The sequence below is a fragment of the Enhydra lutris genome, unplaced genomic scaffold (genome assembly GCF_002288905.1).
Source record: "Enhydra lutris kenyoni isolate GAN:26980312 unplaced genomic scaffold, ASM228890v2 scaffoldscaffold36, whole genome shotgun sequence".
Lineage (NCBI taxonomy): Eukaryota > Metazoa > Chordata > Mammalia > Carnivora > Mustelidae > Enhydra > Enhydra lutris.
The window spans coordinates 17867315-17893238 of NW_019154120.1; positions in this window are offsets into that span (position 1 = coordinate 17867315).

Consider the following 25924-nt stretch of genomic DNA (forward strand, 5'->3'; position numbering starts at 1 on the left):
AGTAAATAAAGTAAATATTTTTTACTATAAGTAAAATCTTTTTAAAAGTAAGTAAATCTTGAAAAAAAAATAGTAATGCGTGCAGAGTAATTTCAAGAGATCTGTAACAAATGAAAATATCTAGGATTTCCATTGGTGACCCAGTCACAGGACTACTGTGTTTTGTTGCTTATACTAACAACAGAAGGAAATGCTCTATGTCTGTTAGAGATTAGGGAAAATAAAGATGTGGGTTTTTTTTTTATATCCAAGTTCCTGGATCTCTAGAATTTTCTCCACAGACCTCCTGAGAGTCTGTCTGGTGAAGAATCAGATGTCTGGTCTCTGAAACAGATCCCACAGTTTTGTTCTCTGCTCTCCTTATTTTCTCTTGTCCTTTTGTTCTGATTTCCAGACGATGACTCTCATTTTGTTCTCCACTTCTTCAGTGGAATTTTTTCAAATTACGTTTTCGTTCCCAAACATTCTTTTTTGTTCTCAAAATGTTCCTTGTTTTAACATCTCTGATCTTGCTGGATATATGCAACATATCCTTTCTTCTTTTCTGAAGATTTAAAGGTTGTTTTGTCTGTCTTAGTGTCTAGGTTTCTTATACTCCTCATACCCTCTCTCTTTTGTGACGATTCTTAACTATTTATTAGGGAGCATGAGTTCAAAATAATTAATTGAGTGAATTTATTTTTTGATCATTTTGTCGGCGTTCTTAGATTTTTTTTCGCGTACTTTGGAATCTGGGCTTACACTTAGTGGGAGGGTTTTCTCTCTCACACATACACACATGTGCACGCAAACATGCACACTCACTCACTCGTATTTCTCCTCCCCCTGGTCTATTTTTCACAACTGCCTTCAGCATTCCACGTGGGGCCCAGCGTCCCACTCAGGTCTCAACCTGACAATGAAAAGGATCAGAGCATGTGACCCCAAAATACGCCACTTTGGCACAAGGATTATTTTGAGCTGAAGGTGACTGAGAAACAGCAGACACAGGAAAATCTCACTGACCCGCATCTTTCTATCGAAAGGCAGGAGGGCATCCGTTTCCCTCTGTCAAGTTATCTCTGTTTGTAAAGTTATTTCCCCATCCTGAACTGGGAAAAGGAGGACAACCAAGACAACCCTCGTCGATGGAAAAGACCCCTCGAGTCTGTTTATCAAACCTCATCACATGACTTTTTTTAAATCTTCCTTTAGTTTTCCCCACATATTTGTCTCTCCGCAATTAATTTACTGCTCTTAGACACCCGACCCTTCCTTCTCTGTCTAGTTACTTCTCCACAATCAATTTATTACCCTTTGTTAAAATGGTTTATAAGGGGAGCCTGGGTGGCTCAGTGGGTTCAGCCTCTGCCTTCGGCCCAGGTCATGATCTCAGGGTCCTGGGATCAAATCCCGCATTGGGCTCTCTGCTTGGCAGGGACCCCACTTCCTCCCCTCTCTCTCTGCCTGCCTCTCTGCCTACTTGTGCTCTCTCTGTCAAATAAATAAATAAAATCTTTTTAAAAAATAAAAATAAAATGGTTTATAATCCCTGAATTCTGTCTTCCTTCTTCTTTATTTTTATTTTTATTTTTTTGCCTTAAAAACCACACACATTATCTCACAGTGCTAGAGTCAGAAGGCTGGCGTGGACTTCGCTGGCTACTGTCCGGGTTTTGGCCGAGCCCTGTTCCTGCTGGAGGCTCCCGGGGAGAATTCATTTCCTGCAGTTTCCACTTTGCAGAAGAGGCCTGCACTGTGGCCTCTTCCTCCACCTTCAAAGCTAGCAAGGGCCGCTGAGTCTTTCCCACCTCACCTTGACATGGAGTCTTCCACTTCCTCCACATTTAAAGGAAACCTGGGGTTACACTGGATACTCCAGGCTAACCCTCTCTTAAGTTTTTCTTTAAATTCCAGTTAATATACAATGTCATATTAGTTTCAGGTGCATAGTACAGTGAGACAACACTTCCTTTTTTTTTTTTTTAAGATTTTATTTATTTATTTGACAGAGAGAGATCACAAGCAGGCAGAGAAGCAGGCAGAAAGAGAGGAGGAAGCAGGCTCCCCGCTGAGCAGAGAGCCCGATGCGGGGCTCAATCCCAGGACCCTGGGATCATGACCTGAGCCAAAGGCAGCGGCTTTAACCTACTGAGCCACCCAGGCGCCCTGTGCCAACACTTCCAAACGTCACCTGGTGCTCAACATGACAAGTGCACTCTTTGTCCCCATCACCTGTTTCCCCCACTTCTCACCCGCTCCCCTCTTGCTACCATCAGTCTGTTCTCTAAAGTTGAAAGTCTGTTTCTCAGTTTGTCTCTCTCTTTCTCTGTTTCCCCTTGGCTCATCTAACTTCCATCTTGAGTCACATTTCTCTTTTCTTTTCTTTTTTTCTCTTAAGAACTTTTTTTAAAAAAAGATTTCATTTATTTATGTATTTGACAGCGAGAGATCACAAGTAGGCAGAGAGGCAGGCAGAGAGAGAGGGGGAAGCAGGCTCCCCGCCGAGCAGAGAGCCCTGAGATCATGACCTGAGCTGAAGGCAGAGGCTTAACCCACTGAGCCACCCAGCATCCCTTGAGTCATTTCTTTGTGAACTCCCTTATAGGTAAAGAACTAAATCTATTTTTTTTCCTCCTGTTAATCTGTCTTTTTTTTTTTTTTTTCCAGTTTGATTCATGGACTCCACCCACTGAACCAAAGAGAGTAGAGAAAGAATGTGTTTTGCCTTCCCTACAGCAACATGGAAATACTGTTCCATATGATGTTGAGAATATTTAAGATCAGTCACCAGGTCTTTGGTAGCTTGGCTTTGTTCCAGCAGAAAAGTGTTTGTGTTCTTTTTTTGGACTGCGACAAAGAGTTCTCGCTTGACCAAACTTTAGCCAGTGCCCTCAACTTTCTCCCTAACAAGGCCTGTCTGTGCTTCCTTGTGGGATCCAGTCTGAGCAAGAATCCTCAGTTTAGGGGCGCAGGACTGGCTCAGTTGGTAGAGCATGTGATCTTGATCTTGGGGTTATGGGTTTGAGCCTCACACCGGGTGTAGTGGTCACTTAAAAATATTTTGAAAAAAAAAAAAAAAAAAGGCATCTCAGTTTAGTAAGAATTCCCTACCCCAAGGTGATGTCAGATCACCCTGGGTAGCCTTGAGCAACACTCTATTAGGTGGGTTCAACCATAATTCTTCCAGGTGTGGTGTCTCCTCATAGTCATTGTCTGTCACCAACGCCCCCTCCCCAAAATTTGTTCCTTGGTTGTAATTCCTCACAGCTTCTAGCTCTTTCCAGAATTAAGCCTGATTCTATACTAGAATCTCTTCCCCTATTGCAATAGCTTTATGAATAAAATCTGTTTTCACCGCCTTAAATTCTATCCAGTTCTGACTTTTCTTTGACATCTGTTTTTATATTTTTACATGTATTTATATCTTATTTATTCTATGTTGCAGCAAAGAGGGGGCACCTTACCTCTTAAAACTACAATGCAATCTTACCTGGAAGCCCTCCATTCTTTTCTAAGTGGGCTCTGTGCCCAATGTAAGGCTTGAACCCCCGAGATCAAGAGTTGTGTGCTCTAGCAACTGAGCCAGCCAGGTGCCCCCCTCCATTCTTTAACCCACAGAAATCTGACTTCTATCCCCATGACACCTATAAAACTACCTTTTAAAAGAACGTCAGTGGTCCTTATGCTGCTTGACTAAACATATTTCAGTCTCAATCATACCTGGCCTCTTGACATGCCTTGACTACACCCTTTCTCTCCAGATGCTCTGTTCTCCTGGCTTCTCCAGCACACTTTAAAAATTGTGGCAAAATGCATGTAGCATAGCATATACTATCTCAACCACTTTTAGACCTATGGTTCCGTGGCATTAAGTGCATTCACATTATTGAGCCACCGGTACCACTGTCCATCTCCAAAATTCTTTCCATCTTGCACAACTGGAATTTTATACCCATTAAACACTAGCTCCCCGGTCCTCTTTTCCCCTAGTCCTTGACACCACCGTTCTAATTTCTGCCCCTGCTCCAGGGAATCGAGAATTTGACTGCTCCGGGTACCTCAAACAAGCCGGATCATGCAATGTTTTTCCTGTGGTGACCAGTTCACTTCACTCGTCATAATTGTCCTTAGGGCTCATCCAGGGGACAACACACACTTTATTTCCTTTCTAATCCCTGGTGACTTCTTGTTAGTCTCCTCTTTGTTAATCTGTGTCTTAAATATTAGGGTTCTGGAATGTCTGACTGGCTCAGCCAGTAGAGCCCGTACTCTTGATCTCAGGGTAGTGAATTTGAGCCCCATGTGTGGTGTGGAGTTTACTTAAGGAAAAAATTAAAATCCTACATTAGGTGGGGCTCAGTCAGTTGAGTCTGACTCTTGATTTTGGCTCAGGTCATCTCAGAGTCGTGAGATTGAGCCCTGTGTCGGGCTCCATGCGGGGTGTGGAGCCTTCTTAAGATTCTCTCTCTTTCCCTCTGTCCCTCTCTCCTCGCTCACTCTCTCTCTTAAAAAATTTTTTTTAAATATATTAGGGTTTGTCCTATACCTAATTTTTTCATCATCCCCAATCCCAGGGTAATTTTTAGTTATCTACATACTGATGGGGATAGACCGATGTTTCTACTTCTTCCCCAAGCTCCTGGCTTTGTATTTGATTGTTGCCTGCAGGACATTTTTTCTTGAATGATTTGCCGCACTTCAAAATCAACAAGTCCAAAGTTGAATTCCTCACCTCTCCTTCTTTGCCCACACCTAACCTGTTTATTGTTTCTTACCAGTAATTGGCACCATCATCTACCCCGACCCAATCCAGAAACAAAGAGGTAATCTTTGATTCCTTTCTTACTCCCTTCTGATGGCCATGGTAACTCACTCACTTCCCATGTCCTAAGTCTCCCACATCTGGCCCATTCTCTCCATCCCCATCGCATTCAATCTAGAGCAGATGAACTCTTTTCTAGCCTGAACTGTGAACTCCAAATCTTATGCCTCCCTTTTTTATTCCTGAAAGCGTTACTTTTTGAATGTAAATCTGATCATTACTACTTCTTCTCCTTCTCCTCCTCCTTCTCCCCCTTCCCTTCCCCTCCTCCTCCCTCTTCTTCTTCTCCTCCTCCTCCTCCTCCTTCTTCTTCTTTTTCTTTTTTTTAACTTCAATCCTTTAGTGGTTTGGCACTGTGGTAGGCATAATGTCCAAACTTCCTGGCATGGCTTTCCTTGACCATTGAAGAGCCCACCTCCAGATCACATCCAAAAATGAAACAACTCCCAACAACAACAATATCCAACCTGACTTTCCTAAGTCAGGAGAAAAGCTTAGAAGACAAATGCTGGGAGATTATGGCTCCGTCTCTTTAAGGTAGCAGGTAAGACCATAACTGCTTAGCATACATGTGCCGGTAAAGTTGACCCCAGGGTGCCATGCAGCTGCCCATGTGGCACGTGGTTATTGATTGTGAGTGTGAAATCCAGCAGGAGAAGGAAAAGTCTCGGTGTGATATGAGAAGGATTTCCTCCTTCGGCCACGGAACGTCCTTTCATTTTCCTGTCCCCTAGCATGGTAAACCCAGTGGGACATCTTTATTTGAGCAGAGTCTACGTTTCCAGTTTATAAATACGTGAGGAAACGACAAAATCTTAATGCCCATTCCAGGGGGAAAATAAATTAACCACTTTAAGAATCAGAAAGTTAGAAATAATTTCCTACCTCAATGTATGGGTTTGGAGTATAAATGTGAGCGATCTGGCATGAATGCCAAAAAAAATAAAAAATAAAAATAAATTATAGAAGGTATTTCGGATGAAGGGGGAGCAGCTCGACTGATGTCCTGACTGAAGAGCTAGTTCAAAGGAAAAACATTAAACAAAGGAAAATTATTTCTTTGAAACCTCTTTATAAGTAATAAGGGAAAAAAGTGGTTTTCAGTCTTGTTTCAGGTCACCTATTTCTTTGAGAAGCTATGGAAAGAGCTTTACCTTGGAAAAGCCTAAATGCAGAGCCACATCAATTCGGACTCATTTGAAATGGTCCATGGAATCCTTGAAACAAATCTATGGATTGTTAGTGCTCTGTGAGCTTCAGGTTAGGAACCTCTGACTGGGAGTTAATGAGAACTTGAAGGGTGGGGTTTCTCCCGGCAGGATCATAAACGCTTTTCGAGAGCACAGTTAAGCCAAACCAACATGAAGGACCCAAGCAAATATTGCTAAGAGCAAAAGTTGGACCTGAGGGGAAATCCAGTCCCCTTGTGTGCCTAGGAGAAGCTTCAGGAACATCTCCAGATTGGAGGCTGTTGAAATTTAAATTGCAAAGCTTTACGCCACTCCCCCACACCCGTGGCCTTTGATCAAGAAAGACCCCTGCCTGGAAAACCAGTTACGGGTTCCAGAGCTAGAGGACCAGGGGCTGGAAAAGGAAACAAGGAGGTTACATTCAGCCATTCTTTTTTTTTTTTCCTCAAGATTTTATTTATTTATTTGACACAAAGAGGCAGACAGCAAGAGAGGGAACACAAGCAGTGGAAGAGGGAGAAGCAGGCTTCCCGCCAAGCAGGGAGCCGGATGTGGGGCTCCATCCCAGGAACCTGGGATCATGACCTGAACGGAAGGCAGACGCTTAACGCCTGAGCCACCCAGGCACCCCAACATTCAGCCATTCTTTAGGAAAATTCCAACACTTCCATCGATTGTGACTTAGAGAAGACACGACAGCCTGTTTAAGATACATAGCTGATTACATTTGACAGTAGGTCCTAATTGATTGCGAGTTTGATTAAGTAATGGAGTAATTACTACTACTTGGGAACGTGTGCTGGACTGTGACAGAAAGATGACATAGAATTAAAGCACTATAGGAGAAGAAAAGGATTCTGAATAATGTGACCTTCAGCCTTGAGATGTTTTGACATGCCTATTAGCTTTAAAAAAATCGTTTTTCATGAATATTGATAAAATCGTCAAGCCTCCTTCGTAGAAACAATTACCGAGATGAGCTTTTATGTGTGCCGTGTGCTCTAGCTGGGGACTCTGGCAAACGTGCAGAGTGTAAGAAAAACCCTTCTCTTTCTTGCACCCCAGCACCTGCATTTGTAGAAGAGAAACATTCATAGCACCTCAAGTCTATAGACGACCTTGAGAAAGTTACCTCATCAGTCTTGAGGTAAGTTCCCCAAAGAAGCAGCTCTGACATCCCGTACTGATCATACAACCCCACTGGGATTCTGGAATTGGCGAGATCCACTATTATTGACTTGGGGCCTTCTACAAATGTGCCAAGTGCCAAGAAGCTCTGTCCCTGGGCATCCCTCAGATCAGACCACCGCCTCATCTGCCCGAGTGCTTTTTCTCTTTGAGACTTGACAGTCAACTATGTAATTGGCCCTTGAACTTGGCTCCCTTACATCCTAGCACCTCCTTGTGTTATCTGGTGTCTTAACTAGGTCCTGACTCTGGATCTAATCTTTCCCACTGGGGTACCATCTCAGGGCCCACCAGCCCGGCTTCTGGTGGCTAGCAGCTCCCTCTCAGCCCAAGGACTGCTTCTGGCTGGCAGAGCCTACTCTGCTCAAACATATGGCTAGCCAGATGTGCCAAGGAATTAATAACTCAGGAGCGCACATAAGAGTGGTTGACAAATATGCCAGCATCCTTACCCCTTGGGTGGGACTGCTCTGCAGTGTGTGCTCTGCGCCGCTTTCTTTTTCTTTTTTTTTTTAAGATTTTATTTATTTATTTATTTATTTGACAGAGAGAGATCACAAGTAGGCAGAGAGGCAGGCAGAGAGAGAGAGGAGGAAGCAGGTTCTCTGCTGAGCAGAGAGCCCGATGTGGGACTCTATCCCAGGACCCTGAGATTATGACCTGAGCCGAAGGCAGAGGCTTAACCCACTGAGCCACCCAGGCGCCCCTCTGTGCTGCTTTCTAGAGCTCCCTGGCAATAGTCAGGTCTAGGTGTCTCTACATCAGTGACTTGCTTGGTAAAGTAAACCCTATGGCGTCCTTCTTTCCCTCTCTCCCTTCCCTACCTCCCTATTTGTGTTTCCTTGGACCCTTTCCTGATCCAACTACTGCACTCAAACTCTTATCTCAGAATCTGTTTCTGGGGAACCAAGACTAAGACAGGAATCTCAAACTTACCAGGTCCAGAACAAATCCTAACTCATTTGCCTCTCTATCCTCCACTCATATCCAATTACATCCAAACTATTTCTATCTCCCCTACCTCCCACTTGGGCAGGCTCATATGTGGGAGTCCTCTTTAATTATCTTTCTCCCTCAAACCCTATATCCAACCAGTCAGCAAGATCCACTGGCTCTGCTCCCAAGATAAATCCTGACTTTGACCACTGCTCATCAGCCTCCCTGGCAGAACCCTAATCCAAGTCACTATCCTCTCATACCCTACCTGCTACAACCCCTTACTGCTTCCCCATTCCCAGTCTTCACCCTACAGCCCACTTACACCTGATAGCCAGCGTGATCTGCAAAAGTCAAAGTCAATCTTGTTACTCTCCCACTTCAACCCTGAAATGGCTCCCATTGCCACCAGAATAGACCCAGAACTCCTGGCTCTTAAGCTCCTGCCTGCCTTTCCACTCCCTGTCTTCTAGCACATTCCCTCTAGTATACTTACATTCCTCCTTTCTGTTGCTTACACACACCAAGCAAACTCTTGCCTTAGGTTTTCGCATTTGTTCATGCCTCTACCCAGAATGTTCTTGCTCTGGAGATTTGCACTCACTGTTATGGAGGCTGCTGAGATCCTACTTCAGAACTGAAGGACTTGCTCCCCTGCTGTAGAAAGTGTTGCCAGCAGACAGTCCTCAGCGGTCACTGTCCTCAGGGAGCTCCCCAGCCAGGAGAGCTGCCTCTCCCAAGGTCATGTTTCCTTTCTGGAGCAGTCTATATCTAATGGCTAATTATTGCAGAGGCATAAGTTACTGTCCCCCTTGCCCCAACCTGGGGCAACTCCAAAAGGCCGTCTCCACTCCTGAGGCCTCATTGGGATGGTATCTGCCAATGTTGCTTCCTCTCTCCATTCCATGGGGGTTGATCCCTGCCCCCCACACTGTAATCAATGCCTTGTGTGCTCATTTCCACCCAGAGTCTGTTTCTTGAGGAAACTGACCAGCAACACTCACCATGGAGGTATCAGCCCAGGATCATCTCTTCACAGGCCTGACCATGCAGCCTAACGTAGTACCCCACCGCTGAATGAGTGAAGACAAGCCCTCGTGAAATATAATGGGGTGCCATGGGACTGCAGCAAACATTGTGGGGAGCTGCAAAGCAACAGATGCAGTTAGAGAGCATGGAAGGGGGACACTAGGGATGCCAGATGGGTTAGGGAAGCCTCACAGAGGGCTTGGATTTCCCGTGGTCCTGGTGAATCCGGGGTTGACATATCAAGATGCTGGACTCTTTCTTTCTCTCCTCTAGTTAGAAATTGGAGGAGCATGATTTCAATCCTGTCCTTCAATGGGGGTGACTGATGGCCACTTGGATGGATGGTCCCCGACTGATCCGTTAATTGGTGACCACATAAAGGGCATCTTGATGGTGACCACGTAAAGGGCATTTCGATGGTGACTTCATATCTTTCGCTTGCCTGTTAGGGAAACTGATAAAAAGGAATGGATGAAAGACTTTTTTGCATGTTGGAATCAAAGTGCTATGATAATGGAAGCAAAGCAGGTTTCTGCATGGGCGGAAAAAACCAGCTGCCTCTGCCTTCCCCCAGCAAATGCTGTTCAAATGCTAATCCTAAACTCAGTTCCTCTCTCATGTAGCGAAGTTCCTGGCCACTTCTCTGTAGCATTAATTAGTACATACTGAGAAATTCAAGCTCATTTCAGCACCAGTCCAACAAAACAATTAAAGGAAGGGTACGCCAACTGTGAGAACATTTCATGCCATCCCACTCGACCGATGAACTAGTGGGTTATTTCCTTTCTTTCTATTTTTTTTTCAACCACTGATATGTATAATAATCAATGAAATGTATGCTAAATATTTGTGTTTGCAATAGGAAAGTTATAGTATTGTTCTCCGTTACCACGGATGATTAAAGAGACGTTGAGTAATTATAGGTATTTGACACGTAATCTGATTACTCTACCTAAGTTAGATTACTAAGATCCAAGGCCTGGGTGAATTTATCAAGCAATACTGTAGAGCGCTCATTTTCATACAGAACATGCAAAAAAGCCCAGGGATCCACTCTAGATTTAATGTGCAGCTTCTGGGCCTCACCCAACCTTTCAACCCTGACACCTGGGCTCTTTCTAGAGGATGCGGGAGCTGGGCTCAATCAGGTCTCATCTGGACAATGAAAACGGGGATTCTGGGGCACCAGAAATAGCTCACTGGGCATCTTCGAGCATTCCTGTTTTCATTCAGTGGGTCTGGGCTGCAGTGTACGGGGCTGTGTGCTAAAGCCCGACGCTTGCTTTAACCAGACAAAAGGAGAAGCCTCCATCCCAGCTGCCCGGGCAGCTGCAGCAGGAGGGAGGCCCCCACCCCCTGCAGCCACCCACGTGGTGCTCGGCTCAGAAGTGTTTCCAGATCGTCGCTGGCAGAGCTGACCACCTGGACCACGGGGCCAAGGAACGCATTATCTCCCATATGTGCGAAAGCCACTGAATTACTAATAACGTGGCTGGACTTCGGCTCTCAAAGTGCTTTCTCCAGCACTCCGAGCCCTACCGCAGTGTAAAAGCACTAAGAACTCTATTTTTCCAAATAACGTTTCCTTTCCACAAATTAAAACTACTTAGCATGGGTTCCGGCAGAGTCTGTCCAGTTGGCCGCTAAGGAACAAGTAAGTGTGTATGTGTGCACAAGTAAGTGCAAGTGTGGTCCTGCCCTGAGCTCTCACTTCTCAAACTGGTCAGCCACCAGGCCCAGAACTGAAACCTGGGAGAGACCGAGGTCCAGGGGACACTAATTTGCATATCTCTGATTGGTAGTGAGGCCGAGCATCTTCTCGCATAGGAGTTGCCATTCCTCTCATTTTGTGGAGTAAACCCTAAGGTTTTACCGAAAAACAAAACATACTCTTTTCATTTTTATTTTTTTAAAGATTTTATCTATTTATTTGACAGAGAGAGACACAGCGAGAGAGGGAACACAAACAGCAGGAGTGGGAGAGGCAGAAGCAGGCTTCTTGCCAAGCTGGGAGCCCCATATGGGGCTCGATCCCAGGACCCTGGAATCATGACCTGAGCAGAAGGCAGATGCCCCAATGACTGAGCCACCCAGGCGCCCCAAGCTCTTGCATTTTTAAAGATGTCTGTTGAGATGGGAAATGGTACAGGGTGTATTTTCTCCACTTTTCTCTCCCCTTTCAAGCAGTAAAGGAAATTGACAAAGGGTTAATGTTCTGCCCTCTGGTAGGCACAAGATTATTGCTGGGACCAACTGGGACAGGACAGAGGCTGCTTCCCAGCACAGCTGGCTCCCCGCCCTTGGATTCTCCTGGAACACAACCAGTAAACACATGGCTTCCTTGACAGTCCCGGGTAATGGTGATGGGATCGGCTTCTCTTCTCGCCATAGTTCTTCTACTCCAGCTAGCTGTCCCCCAGATCCAGGCTCATAAGAGGTAGAACAGAGGAACAACCTGAACCTGAGTTCCAGTTGTAGAAGTGTCCTCCAAGGCCCTCCCTGTTATCCACAGACAGGTTTCTCGGGTGTTCTTTTCCTCCTGGCGCCAGCGTCTCCAGAATGCTGCCTCACAGAACTCTTTGCCTGCTTCTCCCTTTCCCTGGAGAGAAACCTCTTTATCTTGAAACGGAAAGCCTCAGACACAAAGCTGGTCACCGAGACCATTTCAGATGCTGGTGCCCAAATTTGGACAAGCACCCTGTCTCCAGTGGGATGGTCTCTGGGCAGCTTTGACCCCTTCTGTATATACTCCATTACCCTGAAACTCAGCAGCTTTGGTTCCCCAGGATCCAGAGGTATGGTAATCTGCAGAACTTTTCACCATCGTGAAGTAAGAAATTCTCTCATTTGAAAGTTACATATAGAATAGGCTTCTCCCCTGATCTTCCAAGAGTTTGTTTAAAAACTGTCCTTTTGGGGCACCTGGGTAGCTCAATGGGTTGGGCCTCCGCCTTCGGCTCAGGTCATGGTCTCGGGGTCCTGGGATCAGGCCCCGAGTAGGGCTCTCTGCTCAGCAGGGAGCCTGCTTCCTCCTCTCTCTGCCTGCCTCTCCGCCTACTTGTGATCTCTCTCTGTCAAATAAATAAAATCTTTGGAAACAAACAAACAAACAAAAGTGTCCTTTTTGGGGATGAGTTTTTCTATTGCTTAAAAAAATGTTTATTAATTCCTTTAATCATTTTCTATATTCTTGTTCATCTTCACAATGAAAATAAAAACTGATTCTTTTTAATATCCCCGGTGAGAAGTGTGGGTTCAAATGAATTTTCTTATTACTGATATTGAACCACACAGATACATTATTATAAGAACAATAATTCTGTTATTTGTTTTGATTTCTTACATACTAAATTTTGTGCATAAATTAGAACTCTTCCATTTCTGCTTGGTGCTGTTAGCTTCTGTTTTACAGCAAATCTCTAAAATATCATTTTGACTATGGGAGTGTTATAAAAAGATCAATTTTCAGATAAAGCTGGTTGTCTCTCACTATTCCTTTTATCAGTATTCCCTTTATTTTCCCAAATGAATTTTAGGCTTATTATATTAAGGTCTGCAAAGCATGCAATTAGAATTTTAATTAGAATAGTGCTAAAACTCTGGTTTAGAATTAAGAGAGAATTGCTGTATTACTGTATCTCCTCTCTTTTTTAAGGAACATGGTATTTTGCTCCAGTGATATTAGATTCCCAATTATTTTATATTTTTACCTGCCTTTATGAATATTATACTATTTTAATTGTGTTTTCTTTTTACGTATAATACTGAAACTTGAAGATGACTCTCATAGCCAGACATCTTATTGAACTTTTAAATAGTCTTTACTAATGTTTGTGTTTACTTCTTTGGGTTTATTAGGAATACATTTTTGCCAGTTGAAAATAATCTTTTTCCGTGTTTCTCTGGGATTTGAAACTCGGGCCCTTCTTACCAGGTCCTGGTGATATGGGGAACAAAGGCAAAAGAAAAACATTACATTTCCTTACTGCCTACAGCCATTGAAGCAGGCGGGGTGACATTCCTTTAGGAACTCAGCGGCCTAGCTGCTGACACTTTGCTAAGGGCAAAAGGCAATCTTAGCCCCATCCCCCCCACCCCCAGGATCCTGTAGCTCTTCTTCAACTTACAAAAATTCCTCTGGAAACTTCCTTTATCTCTACCCCCAAGATATATGTTAGCAATCATCCTCCAAGCATATGACCCACCGATATTCATCTGAAGGGTCTCATGACTAAGGTTTTATTAGACGGTAATAAATGACCTTTCCTAATGATAGCTAGCCCCCTCAAGTTTCTGGAAACCTTTCTTTCAAAATTCTTAGAGACTGAGGCTATCCTCAACCCCCTCCCAACTTGAAAGTATGCCATGGGCCACTCCTCACAATCCCAGTGCAGCTCTTTTGGCCCAAGGGTCCTGTCCCTGTGCTTTAATAAAATCACCTTTTTGTATGGAAGACGTCTCAAGAATTCTTTCTTGACTGGGTGCTCAGAACCCCAACAATTTCCACATCACCAGGACTTTCACCACCTACCGCAAGCAGTGGAAGAGATGAAGCCTTGTGCTAAGAACTGATTATCTATAGGATCCTGAAGGAGAAAGTGACCCAGAAGTCAAAGGAAGGAAGCAATTCCATATGAGATGTGACTCAAAGAATTCTACTTCTCATAACGTCCTGTAACAAAATAACAAAACACATGGACTAACTTGATATGTGAGAATGTTTGGGGTATTACTTATCAAAGTCAAAATTTGGGAAAAACTTAAATAGGAGCTGCAGTTAGGAAATTGCTAAATAAATGATGGCATCCCATGGAATGGAATAGTTTGTGAGCATTAAAACATAATGCAAGGAGGATCTGACCACTCACAAAAATGGTCATGAGTTATTTATTGAAAAAGCAAGATACGAGCTCTGTATAATGCAAACTACAAATGTAAATATGTATGCACAGAAGAAAGAATGGAAGAATGTGTCACTTGTGCTTATCTCCAGATTGTGGCGTTATGAGTCATTTTCATCCTTCTATTTTCTACAAACGAGCATGTGTCACTTTGTGACTAAAAAGAACACTGCTATGGGCCGGATGCTTGTCCCCCCACCCCCCACCCTAATTCGTATGTTAAAGCCTAACTTCCAAGGTTCTTGGAGCTAGAACTTCTGCCAGAAAATTAAGTCAAGAAGGTGGAGTCCTTCTGGATAGGAGGAGCTTCCCGTCCAGGAAAGCATGGGAGAGAGATGATCTTTTTCTCTCTGCCATGTAATGATATGGTGGGAGGGCTGCTACAAGCCAGAAAGCAGACCCTCGCCAGACACCAGATCTTGGTCTTCCCAGCTTCCAGAACCGTGAGAAATAAATGTTGCGGAAGCTACTCCTTCTAACTATATTTGTTACAGCAGCCTGAAGGAATGAAGACAAACACCATATTATGTATTATTAATAGGAAAAGTAGAACAACAAAGGAGGAGCAGAACAGTCCGGGCCAAGTAGCAAAGAGAAAATAGACCACAGGATTTGGCCATTAGAGTTAAGTCACCGGCATTTGGGTTAAGTGTTAAGCACACAGAGATGAAAGCCCTGTGCCCTTGATTAGGTATCTGAACTCAGAAGCAGGCCATCCTGCACAGTGGCTGGACACCCACTGCACCTGCTGTAGGGAATTTGGGGAGGGGGGGATGGGGTGGGTGTGGTAGATTAAGGATGGCTGCAAATTCTTTGCTACTCCCACTGAGAGAAGGAATTTACTTCATCCCTCCTTGAATCTGGGTTGGCCACAGTGACTTCTTCATCAGTAGAATGCAGTGAAAGTGATGTTCCAGAAACTTCAAGGCTAAGATCATAAGCTTTCCTTTCTACCTGGCCTCTTCAAATACTCTCTGTGGGAGCCCTGAACGCTGAGTAAGAAATTCAAGTAACCTGAGACCCCTACACCAGAGAGATCTCCTGTAGGTGCTCCGGTTAACAGTCCCAGCTGAGCCGAGCCATCCTTAGCCGAAGCAACATACAAGCTGGAGAAGCTATCTTGGACACGCCCCTCCCTTCCCGCCCCAGACCAGCTCATCCAGCAACTAGGGAATGACTTCTACGGATGACTGGGGAAACGGAGGAATCACCGGCCGCACCCTGCCCGAATTCCTGACCCATGTAATTGGGAAATACAATAAAATGGTTGCTGTTTTAAGCCAGTGCATTTTGGGGTAGTTTTCTATGCAACAATAGATAACTGGGATAGTAGGCTATCTATTTTTACAGGAGCTGCTCTTTATGGGAGTACAAAAGTAGCTGGCCTTCCCTTCTCAGTGAGTTTCCCTTTGGTTTCACAGAGCTCCTGGGAGGTACCTGGGCTCCCAGACTGGGAAATTCCAGTAAGGTCAATTCTAATTTTCACTGGCCTCAGCCTCTTCAATCACCCTGAAAAAGTTCTCCCAGGAAAACTTCTCTGCCTTTCTTCCTCTCTGCCTTTCTTGGCCACCTGCTAACTGCTTTAATTGAGCTACGATGTTAATCACAGGCCTTTGAACTGGGGGCCGGAAATGCTCTGAAGAGGAAGGGCCAAAGGAAAGTGCAGGAGAGATGCTAGGACTGCGCGCCAGGAGGGCGATGAGTCACCAGCAGGATGGAACCAGTGCTTTCATTGTCCCCACAGAAGAGATGGTCTGTCTCCTTTCAAAGGTATGTCGTGTGGCGGTCCAGGTCCCAGAGCTGTGTGAGCTCGGCTGGTCCCCGGTGATCGTCTAATCCCACCCCCTCACTTTACAAAGGAGGAGACCGGTCTCAGATGCGTGCGGTGTTCTCAATCACGCTGTTTGTGGTAGAGAAGTAGCAGAAGCCCAGACTGCTGACTCCAGGGCCACCTTCATGCGTGTGCGTGTGCGTGCGTGCACGTGCCACAGGATCAGCATATGATGGGGAAGCAGAGGAGAGGACGGAAAATCTTGATTTGTGGCATGTAATCAGCAGGCTCATTCACCTGCTGGATTGTTAACTCTCCACGAACAATAAATGCTGGAGGTTTCTCCCTCGTGAGTGCTGATCACTAGGCAGTGATTTATGGGACAAGTGTCAGGGAGGGCCTGAGTGGAACTCAGTCCCACAGGAAAGGGTGGGAAAGATAACCTCCCTCCACCACTCCCCACCCCCAAAAAACCACACTGGCATGGGGAGCATCAGCTCTTGAGCTAGCTGGCCCTGACCCTGATCTCGCCGATGGTTCTGAGCTGTTTGGAACTGCTGCCGCGAAGCTGTGTTTGCTGGGAACATGCCCGGTGAAAACTCTTGCTCTGGGTACGTGCCTTTTGTCAGCCATATGTTGTTTGCTCTTTTCAGCAACAGAGTATGAATGTGCAGTTCTTTGTGCAAATAACAAAAGGTTACATGAGGAAGGATTCAATAGGTGATATTTACAACCAGGCTAATTTTCTTAATGAAATTGTTGCAAGGATCCCTTTCCCGACACTACATTCTCCTGGCTGTTTGTCTTTCCAAAGCTTGTCACGTATTTTCAGTTTGGGTTCACCTTATTTCCACCACTCAGGCCAGGCAGAAATTAGCAAACACTTGATTCTTCCAGTCTTTCGAATTCTGGCATTTTAGATGGAGGGGAAGGGGTGCTGAATTTTTATCTACAGCTATCTCCCAGGACTTTGTCTTTATTCAGGAGGCTCAGTGCGCCCCCAGGTTAAGCTCCAAGATGGTTTTTGCACGCTCACGCTGCTCTTAAAAATTAAATGATTTTGGGGATGCCTGGCTGGCATAGTCCATGAAACGTCTACTTTGCTTAGGTCATGATCCTGGGGTCCTGGGATGGAGCCCTGCCCTGGGCTCCCTGCTCAGCGGGGAATTTGCTTCTCCCTCTCTGCCTGCGGCTCCCCCTGCTTGTGCTCGCTCTCTCATTCTGATAAATCAATAAATAAAATCTTTTAAAAAATTTAAACGATTCTGAGCTAATATAATCATTTCAAACAAAAATAACACGCAAATGGTCCAGGAACTAGATGAATTCTGCTCCCACCCGATCCCCCCTTCTCCGCACACCGTTTACTGGTTAAACAATGGGTTTGTTTTGTTTGTTCAGACCTTGAGTTTGTTTTGTGGCACTGGCATTTTGCTTCATGTTCCAGATGACATCTGTCTTGTACAAAATCTCCGCCAGTTCCTGCATCACCTAGGCAAAGGAGACCCTGCCGAGTGCCCTCAGAGGCCCATAAATTAATTCTGAAAACACCAACACAGCTCTCTGGGGCTTCCCGTGGGGATGCATGGTGCTGGAAATAAGTCCATGTGAAAAGAAAAAGAGTTTGGAGTTGTGTAAGGCAATGGTCTTAGCTAAATTTAACGCAAAAGAAGAGGCGGGTGAAATAAAGGCTCCAAGATTATTCCTGCCTTCCTTGCTTCTTAAGAGTCTCTCCAGCGTGCAGAGAAGTTATTTCTTACCAAGCCCTGTGAGACTTCCCTGTTGGAGTAAGTTGATAAAACCACCCTGGCTCGGTGAAAGCATCGTTCTTGCTCATTATCATTTCATACTAGCATCTAGATGCACCTGTGGGCTGAGGAGACCCTGTCTGATCCCACAAACACTCAAAGCAAATTGATCGCGATCCAGGTAGAAGTCAGCGTTGTCAAAACAAGTTAAAACATCAAATGTAAAAATTCTCTAAGCTAGAAAATATACAGTTGGCGGCTCCTTCTGGGGAAAAAAAATGTGGTATGACATTTGTGGGACTATTTTAAAATGTAGTCAAGGATTTCAGAACCCAACTTTTGGGAGCAATGACTGAGTCTTGGAAATGCTCTCCGCAGTGGTAGGAGCCTAGCTGGAGACCCAAGGGATGCTGAGGCCCAGGCCAACCCAGAGAAGGGTGCTGTGCAGAGCCAAGATGTGCTCATGGCTCTCTCCCAAGTCTCACAGCATTGGCCTTGGACTACTGGTCTAAGGGCAGGTGCCTGTAACATTAGGCATGATTGACATTGAGGGGGACTCTGGACAGAACTCGAACCTACTAGAGGGCGTGGTCAGTATAGGCTGGAGGTTGGTGACAGGCAGAGATAGACTGGTAAACATGTCACAGCCAGCTCTGTGGAAAAATACATGTGTGTTTGATAAATTTCACTCACATAAGGGATGTGTAGCGCACAGCTCATAAACAATACTAATATATATAATACTCTTTATGACAAATTCCATATAGCCATTTGTTGCTTACAGAAAGCATCCTTATTTTTATCAAATTCTCATATCCATCATCTACCTCTGGTTGTAAATCAGCCACTCTGGGTGAGTAGAGTTGCATCGCAAACCACTACTCTTCCGATGGACTCGTCATTAATTCTGATAGGTGATCTACCGTTAAACTCCCCCTCAGCTTTGTAACGCTGCGTTAATGACGTCAAAACCTCGTTCAGCTTCGCTACAACATCACTGTCATTTTGGCCTTTTAAGTATCAGAATCTGAAAAAGAATCGTGTGTCATACCAGTAAAAGTAACAATAGCACTTGAAGGGTAATATAGCATTTTCTGTCAGTGGTGTCCTCATATAATTTTAGAAATAAAATCAGTATTCAGCTCAAACGCCCTCCTTATTTTTCAGTTTATACTTCCACGTCAGAGCAAACTGGGACTTCATTCCTTCATCATGGTGTCAGTGACTTCTCTGCTGCATAAGGTAAGAGTTTCCCATGCGGGAAGAATATTTCCTCGACATTGCTGTGCTATTCAGGATGTAACAGCTGCAGGTAGGACGCAATTTTCAATGTAATCCTCAGTCTAGACAATGGGCAAGACAAAAAATCAAGTCCAAATCTGTAGTGTTGGCCATGGTCCTGAGCAGAAGCCCTTCCGCCACAGCTGATTTCAAGCCACCAGTGTGACATCACTGGGTTTGGATCGACATGAGATGGGCAGTAGCACACCATCATATATTATTTCCACCACACAGACTCAGCAGATGTAAGTAAGAGTAAAATGGTGTAAGATAACCAAGGGGTAAGTTTTGGGTATTTACCACCTTTGCTTTTAACCATATTTAGTGGTAAGTTTATATATTTTAATTTTTTTTCCTAATAACTCTATTTAACAATTGGCTCTCAGAATTCCTGAGCATGTAGCCACCAGCTCTCGCAAACTGGTACACGCCAGCTCTGATGTACTACTGGTGGTGGACTAGACGGTGGAGAAGGGAGGGCAAGGGAAGCAGCAGGAGTCCGTGTATGCCCACCCTTGTCCCTGGGCATTAGGTCCTGAATCTGGTTGGAAATGGAGGTGACCCAACATGCAACGTGGAAATGCCATTTCCGGGCACATGAGTGCGTCCTAATTCCAATGGATTGGAGGCAATGGGTCCACCTTGTCCTTCTTCCCTGGCTTGAAACAGAAGTGGTTGTTCTAGGGCTGTAGGGAGGTTATACCGAGAGGAACTTTAGAGGAGGCCGAGGCAAGAGAAATTAGGCAGAGTCTGGGAAGGAGAGATGTTAAGAAGAAATGCCTATGGGAACTGCCTCTGGTCTGCACCTTTAAGCCGCCCAGCAGGTCCATGCACAAGCAGCTCACCTGTGGTCTCCTGAAAAGTGTCCAAAGATACCCAGGGGCATCAGATTCTTGCAGGAATTCTTCTAAACCTTCCTCGTGTGCCCCCCAACTCCCCTGCACAACCTCACTCAGGCCCGCTGAACTTGGCATTCAGCCTCCCAAGCCCTAGCTCTTAGAGCCACCTCAAGGTTCTGGATTGAGAAACACTTTTATAATTGTATTTGTGGGCGGCAAGGCAGCAGTGACATTGGCTTCTTACAAACTGTTGGCAGCAATGAGTATCAGTACAACTTTTCTAGATTCAACTCGGCGATATCTGCTGAGTCTTAAAAATGTCTGTAGTCTCTGACCCTACATTCCCACTCTAGGAATACACATTATAAGAGTATTCAGAATGGTAACTAAGGGAAGTGATGGATATATTAATTCGTTTGATTGTGGTAATAACTTCACAATGTATACATACATCTAAACGTCACATGGTATACCTTAAATATAAATCATTTTTATTTGTTAAAAAAAGAAAAGGGGGGGATGCCTGGTTGGCTCAGTTGGTTAAGCATCTGCCTTCGGCTGAGGACACAATCCCGGGCTCCTGGGATGGAGCCCTGTGTCAGGCTCCCTGCTCAGCCGGGGAGTCTGCGTCTCCCTCTCCTTTTGCCCCTCCTCTCTGTCTCTCAGTCTCTCTCAAATAAATAAATAAAAATCTTTAATAAATATATAAATAAAAACAAATTTTAAAAATTTACAATATGTAGGAAAAATATTAATATTTATATATATATTTTCCTTTTCATAAGTTTTATAACTTTTGATACTATTTTATTCTTTTTCTTTTTTTTTTTTTAAGATTTTATTTATTTATTTACCAGACAGAGATCACAAGTAGGCAGAGAGGCAGGCAGAGAGAGAAGGGGAAGCAGGCTCCCTGCTGAGCAGAGAGCCCGATGTGGGGCTCGATCCCAGGACCCTGGGGTCATGACCTGAGCCAAAGTCAGAGGCTTAACTCACTGAGCCACCCAAGTGCTCCAGCGTTTCAGTTCTTGATAACATTTTCTGCCATTACAATTTATATTAATTAATTATTCTAAAAACAAAAATGATGCTCTTCTAAGGGCGGTGAGAAGTAGTCAGGGGAAGTGTCTTAGAAAAGTAAAACCAGGCTTATCACATGGCCTTCATCATTCTTCCCAATCTTCCTTCTCACTTAGCTGTTCTTTTGCTCTGCTCTTATCCACGCCCATCCTGATGCGTCCTAGCACACTCCTCTGACTGCCTTTGGCTCTCAGATTTTTCCACACTCTATTCCAACCTTGATTATAATCTGTCTCCTACTATTCTCTTTAGAAAATGTTTTTATCTTAATGGATATGTCAGCTCCTCAAAAGGAGTTGTTTTGCTATTTACTTGTAGCTCCCTAGATGCTTGAACCAGAATCAAGCAAAGAATTTGCACTAGAAATATCTTGTGGGCTTGAGTGGATCTGACTCTCCCTTTGAAGGCTGACTAAGGACTGTACACTTCTCTCCGGCCTTATGTGATACTGGTAGTGTTCTGGGGCTCGAAGCATTTGTCAAAAGGGCAAGACTCATCTATTGTAACTCAATTTTTTTTAAATCAAATTTATACTATTTGCAACTGGAACAAAGACCTCAGAAGCCACATCTCAAGTAATTGACGCTTGGGGTTTGTTTTCTCCTATTCAAAAAGCTCCCTCCATCTCCCATAAGAAGTGGAAAAGAGGAAGAGACGGTGATTACGACTCCACTTCCCAGCCCCTCGGTCACCAAGTGCAGCAAGAACACAAAAACATTTCTGAGCAAGATACAGATGATGGTGTTTACCTCCAAGGAAGCAAGAAAGAGGAGGGTCAGGTGGGGGTCTCCCATGTATCTTCAATGTTTAAAATAAATAAGGCTAAATGTGAATATGCATTTAGTCTGGGCCCTGAGTCCAAGGACGGCCCGCCATGTAAATTACTGCCCTTTCAACTAAAAACAAAAGAAAGAGGTGTTAATACTTACATATCGACTGGTCAGAAAACTAGGGGACCGAGTCCTGCATCTTGCTTGAAAACCATGTCAGCAAGTGGGAATCTATCCAAGCTCAAGGGGACCTTAAATTATATATAGATCTGGGATATATGAAAATCCTGGGCAGGTGTTGCAGTACGCCGGGAAGGCTACGTGCTGAGCCTGGATCTTCCTAGTAGGTGGGGGCAACCGGGAACCAGCAATCTAGACCGAGAACAGGAAAGTACTTGATTCATTCAAGAAGAAATTCATAAGGCAAAGCATTATAGAGTTTAGGAAATTCAGCATAAAAAAAGGGGGCCATAAAAAAATATATCCCCGTGGAGGAAGAAGATAAGCAACTCCAAACTACAAGAAGCTAAAAGAATAGGATAGGGCTCTTTCCCACCATAGGGTTCTGAATGTTCAGAAGAAATGGCACCATTCAGGGGTGCCTGGGTGGCTCAGTGGGTTAAGCCTCTGCCTTCAGCTCAGGTCATGATCTCAGGGTCCTGGGATCGAGCCCCGCATCAGGCTCTCTGCTCAGCGGGGAGCCTGCTTCCCCCTCTCTCTGCCTGCCTCTCTGCATACTTGTGATCTCTGTCTGTCAAATAAATTAAAAATCTTTAGAAATGGCACCATGCAGTGGTCTAAAGAAGGCCGAGCATTCTCGGTTTCCCATAAGCAAAAATATTGCCATTACTGTTCCCTGGAATAATGTGAGTGTCCCACTGACAGACATGAATGTGAACTTGGCCAACGAAAGACATGTCTTCTCCCAGCTTGAGTGGAAGTAGTATTAAGAGCCAGCCATGGCCTGAACCACTTGTCACATGGAAATGAATGGTACTTAGGAGCCCTCTGACATTGATGTTTTTGGCAGAAAACCTAAGGGCTTCTTCTAGTTCCCAGCTGCCTCTTTGGATGGGTCTATGGGCAGTGAGATCTGCATAGATGGTTGAAGGAGGATTGGATCTCTGGGACCTGACATCAATGCCTGAACAAGGGGTCTTGGCCTCTCATGGATTCTAGACAAGATGGTGTTTGCCAATGCAAATGGGCTGGTCAAAAAAATGTTTTTCCTGTGGCAACAGAAGCAAACTTATTGACAAAAACTCACTGTGTCCCAAACATAATAGGAAGCACTATTTACAGCACTTTCAAGGGGTCAGACCCACACAATCTCCGTAGACCTGATTTTACTTGATTCTCACACCAACCCTTTCGGCAGGAACTATTATGACTCTAGATAGCCAAGGATAACCACATTTTGGAGCTTTCTATGATCTTAAGGGCCAAGTTACAGGTCAAAATAGCCTTCAGAGCTGAAATCAACAAACAGGAGTCCCTGGGAACCCCTGAAAGTGGTGGGTCATGGATGAGAATTGACTCTATTTTCTGTTTGCTTCCAAAATGTTCCTGGACTCTCTTCTAGCACTAAGGCCTTCAATCTAGGCCTTAATAAACAACATTTGTTATTGCTTCTCCATAAGTTTATGTACCAGGAATGCTTTGTGAGGGATGATAATTTGATCCAAGCAATGCAGACCATCACTTTCCATGCGAATGAAGGACACAGGTGTTTGAAACACAGAACTTCTTCCCAGCTGAGACCACTCTAGTGCCTCATCAAATAGAAAGGGCACCATCCAGGGGCGCCTGGGAGACTCAGTTAAGCATCCCACTCTGGGTTTTGGCTCAGGTCATGACCTCAGGGTAGTGAGATCAAGCCTCGAGTCGGACCCTGTGCTGGGCATGGAGCCTGCTGAAGATTCTCTCCCTCTCCCTCTGCCCCTTCCACCTCTGCCCTTGCCAGCATAGGCACTTGCTTTCTTTCTTCAAAAAACAGGCACCGTCTAGAAGATTGGGCCTGGAAAAAGCCACTCCATCCTTCTCCCAACCATTCAGCATTGCTTTGGAGGAGGGCCCTTGGCGAGAGATGAATGGTGTCTCCCAATCAAATTTCTCTTATAAGAATCTATCCCTCAAAAGAAGAGTAAGACAGGGCGCCTGGGTGGCTCAGTGGGTTGGGGCCTCTGCCTTCAGCTCGGGTCGTGATCCCAGGGTCCTGGGATCGAGCCCCACGTCCGGCTCTCTGCTCAGCAGGGAGCCTGCTTCGCCCTCTCTCTCTCTCTCTCTGCCTGCCTCTCTGCCTACTTGTGATCTCTGTCTGTTGAATAAATAAATAAAATCTTTAAAAAAAAAAAAAAAAGAAGAAGAAGAAAAGTAAGACATGACCCTGGGGATTAGCGGGGATGCACTTTTCTTCATCCCCTGCCCCATTTCCTCTGGTATTTCTGACATCAACTCCTTCCTGTGGAAACGTTCATGCCCCTGACTTGGAGGCTTAGCTCTGCTCTGGCTTCTGAACCTGCTGTGGCCAGAGAGAAACCGTATCATGTGCTTCAGTCACACACGAAAGGGCTAAGTATAAACTGTGTCCTTAAAGCCGGATGCCCTGTTCACACCACCTGGTGCTCTTAAGCAAGGGCCAGGCTGAGCCCACGGCCGTTTGCCCCGGTTGCCCTTAGAGCTTTCCCCAGCCTCCTCCAGGACTGACTCACGGTGACTCTGGGACCGAGCCTGCCTTCTCTCTCCTTAGTGCTTCCAGCAGCCCTGCCAAGAGCCCCAAGCCCCCTCTGGACCCGACTGACTGTCTCCCTTACTGTAGCTTGGAGCTAGATCTTCTCTTGCCAAAGCCTGTTCTGCCTGACTGACGTGTTGGCCAGCCGCCTGGTTTTCCTGCTCCGCCCACCGCATGGGAGCTTCTGGCAAGGGAACCGGAACCAGGAGCCCTGAGGCCCTGTACTCTCGGCTTGGTTCATCTTGTTGCCTTTGCCCGCACCAACTTCTATACCTTGCAAGGGTCCACCAACGCCAAGTCTCAGGGACAAGGCGGGGACCCTCTTCCTTTGCCAATAGCCCTGTCGCCGTGATTCTGAGAGGCCCTGTGCCCCCAGAGCACCGCGCTTATGGGATCCTGAGGACACATCACTACCTCCTGGGACTGGCTGGAGGGGGTCCGGCGTTGACTAAGCCCTTTTCCCGAGGAACTGCTGATGGCACCTCTCCACTGGTGGGCTAAGCTCCCACCCCCGTAGATGACTCTTCCTTTGATCTCCCTGTAGCATATTATGGTCTCACTCTACTTCACCTCTTTCAGGGATGTCCCAGCCTCACTTGGGGACAATCTGCTACCAGACCCCCAGTCTTGTCGAGGAGCCTGAAACACCCCAGACTAACTCTGGCGAGGTCACTCTAGGCGGGAACATCTGTTCCTGAAAGTTGATTTTTTTTTTCTTACTCTCTTGAATTTCATTCCGCATCTGTCCACGTACAGTGTCCCTGGCCCTGTGCAAGGCCTGGAAATACAGCCCCTCGGAGTTTACAGATTAGGCTATAACAGTGGGTTAGCCTTTGGTTCCTCATCTTCTGCCCCCTGATGGGTATGTGGGAGATTTTCAATGTTTTCATGGTTACAAACTGCCCTGTAATTCATGATCTTACACATATGTCTTTGCACACTTGTGCAAATACTTCTGTATAATAAATCCCTAAAGCAGTATTGCTGGCACAAAGGGAATGCATTCTTGCAGTTCTAAAATCAACTTTGTTGAGCAATTTACATACAATCAGTTGACCTATTTAAAATGTTCAACTTAATGAGTTTTAACAAATTATATATATTGTACATACATACACACCTGTGAAAATCTGCATCTGTGAAACCACTAGCATAATCAATACACAGAATAGTTCCTTCACCCCAAATTCTCCTTTTCCTATTTGTGGTCTGTGCCTCCATCGGCTCTCTGCCCCAGGCAAACACCGATCTTTCTGTCATTATAGATTGACCTACATTTTCTAGATTTTTTTTTTTTTAAGCAGAATTAGGGGCGCTTGGATGGCTCAGTTGGTTAAGTGTTTGCCTTCTGCTGGGATCATGATTCTGGGGTCCCAGGATCGAGCCCCGCGTCGGACTCCCTGCTCAGTGGGGAGTCTGCTTCTCCTTCTCCCTCTGCCTCTCCCCGCTGCTCGTGCGTGCGCTCTCTCTCTCCCTCTCTCAACTCTCTCTCAAATAAATAAATAAACATTAAAAAGTGGAATTACACAGTAGGTGCTCTGGTGTTTGGCTTTCTTTGAGATGTACCCACGTTGCTGGACATAATAGTAATTGCTTTTTGTTGCTGAGTAGTGTTCCAGTGGATGGAAAGGATGGGAGAGCATGCCACGATGTGTT